The sequence below is a fragment of the Babylonia areolata genome, chromosome 13 (genome assembly GCF_041734735.1).
Source record: "Babylonia areolata isolate BAREFJ2019XMU chromosome 13, ASM4173473v1, whole genome shotgun sequence".
Lineage (NCBI taxonomy): Eukaryota > Metazoa > Mollusca > Gastropoda > Neogastropoda > Buccinidae > Babylonia > Babylonia areolata.
The window spans coordinates 13,111,232-13,113,731 of NC_134888.1; the positions used below are offsets into that span (position 1 = coordinate 13,111,232).

The 2,500-nt window shown below is 39.7% G+C and overlaps 1 protein-coding gene across 1 annotated transcript in view; it reads left to right on the top strand.

The window, feature by feature from the left end:
• LOC143288832 (uncharacterized) overlaps positions 1-2,500 on the top strand; it is a 90,388-nt gene that overhangs the window by 66,941 nt on the left and 20,947 nt on the right. The window lies entirely within an intron of this gene.

Below are 2,500 nucleotides of genomic sequence, written 5' to 3' on the forward strand. Positions count from 1 at the left end.
TCTTCTCGTTCTTGTTGTTGTTCTTCTTCTCGTTTTTGTTCTTCTTCTCCTCCTCCTTCTCGTTCGTTAGATGGACACCCCAGTAAGCGTGAGTTTCAAGTGCAGCTGCAACTTTTGGGGGTACCATTTTAAGTGGCCTGATTGATTTTGCTGAACAAAGGTAATGCAATCCCAAGAGGAAGATGTCCAGATACAGAGTGAGGTGAGGACCGGCATCCTGACCTACAGGAGCTTTGCCTTGTCTCAGCGAGGTGACAGTCTTTTTTCACTGACTAACCTTACATTGATTGATTGATATGGATACTTATATAGCGCCTATCCTCGGTCGGAGGCCAAACTCTAAGCGCTTTACAAACACGAGATCATTTGCACAACAGGCTGCCTACCTGGGTAGAGTCGACTGACGGCTGCCACTGGGCGCTCATTCCTATGTCATTCAATCAGATTTCAGGCACGCACACATACACACTCAGACAGACATGTAACATTTTACGTGTATGACCGTTTTGTTTGTTTACTCCGTTTTCGGGAGGGGAGGGCGCCGGGGGTTGGGGGGGTTGCATGCTGGATATGTTCTTGTTTCCGTAACCCACCGAACGCTGACATGAATTACAGGATCTTTAACGTGCTTATTTGATCTTCTGCGTGCGTTTTCACACGAAGGGGGTTCAGGCACTAGCAGGTCCCCACGTATGTTGACCTGGGAGATCGGAAAAATCTCCACCCTTTACCCACCAGGCACCTTCACCGAGATTCGAACCCGGGACCCTCAGATTGAAAGTCCAATGCTTTAACGGACTATTGCGCCCGTCAATGCTGGTCGCAGTGAAGCGGTCAAAAGGGGTGTGTGTGTGTGGAGGGGGGGGGGGGGAATATAGGTGAGAATCTATCAGCACAGGTGTGCGGTGTGTGGGCGGGGATGGGGCCGGTATGGTAAGCACAGTATTCTGATAGATAAGCCTCCTTATGTTGAAGAATCGCGGTATCGTCATCGAACAGTTTCAGGTCCTATCTTCAGTCTAAAGTATGGAAACTGGATATATATATATATATATATATATATATATATATATATATATATATATATGAAGACAATTCTATAATATAAAGTAATATCGTAAGACATGTTTTATGTTGTCTTGATTTTACTTTGCAAGCCTGTTGTCAAAACATCATCAAGACAACAACAAACAAGAGAGGCAAAGCCTTCAAGACACTTGTGATACACTTTTTAAAAAATCTAATCGTTAAAATGTCACTTTAAAAAAATCTAATCGTTAAAATGTGTTCTGTATTTGTTATTATAAAGCTTCGCGTTTAAAAAAAGAAAAAAGAAAAAAAAAAGAAGTCCTAACCAGATTCAAACCCCGCGTGTGCGGGTGAGAAGAAACTGCCTTATCCATTTCACTATCATGGCTCCTTAACTGACGTTCTAAAATTTAACATTTGAACATACTTTTTTAAAGGGCGATAAATCAATTGCGGTATTCGCAGTGAGAACGCTGTTTAAATCATATTATTCTGGTGTATCTTGGGCATTCAAAAAATCTTTAAGGGTAATAAAAAAAAATTCTTTTTAATGGCTATCGCCGCAATCACACTGCAACATTTAGCCGTTTTCACTAGATCTAGATAGATGTACAAGTTTAGTTACTCCCGCCGGGAATGTAGTACGACACGGTCGATTCAATTTCTCTGTTATGTTCATTCTAGTTTTATAGTTTTAAAGTTGATATGAAAATTTAGTATTTTGTTAAACTAATAACATGTAGAGCCAAGTACAAGTACTTCTAAACGTCGTAAGAAGTGAAAAGGACTTCATTTTGAGAAAAGTCAAGACTGGAAATTTTTTCGTTTCATCGTGATCAATTCAAGGGTATTAACTCGCATGGTTTACAATTTATAACTGTGAATTCCGACTGATTCTGTGGATATATTTATGGCAGTTTGGGGAATAATCCAGTCAGTGATGAGACGTTCACAAATCTTTCTCTGGATAAATATTTTACGGTCTCCTTCTCCAACTTTCCATCACATGTTATCGTGTATTGTCCATTGAATATAGGATTGAACGGGCAGGTCAACAACTTGAAACAAAATGGCGTCGTTCGCGTTCGCGAAGAATATGAGCACGCGCTTTGAATGTGTATAAATATGTGTACGCAATTGATTTTTGCCCATGACCTTCAGGGCTCAGCCAATAGATCTGTAAAGTCCACTCGTCGTATTGATTTTTAGTATTTTCCGAAAAAGACCACTTGGGCGAATGAACATAGTGAAAGCCCTGTACACTGAGAGTAAAACACACAAGCTTTTTATGTATTGAGTATAATTTCAAAATGTAATATTTAAGATGAGAAAGATCAGTTTAAAGCAAATTAAGTCCCCTAGCATTAATTACAAAGTAATTTCCCTTTTTTTACTATCTGCACCAAAACGTTTGCAAAATAAATAAAACTTCCACGCTTAGCAAAAGAAGTTCCCGTTTGAACAAAAAATG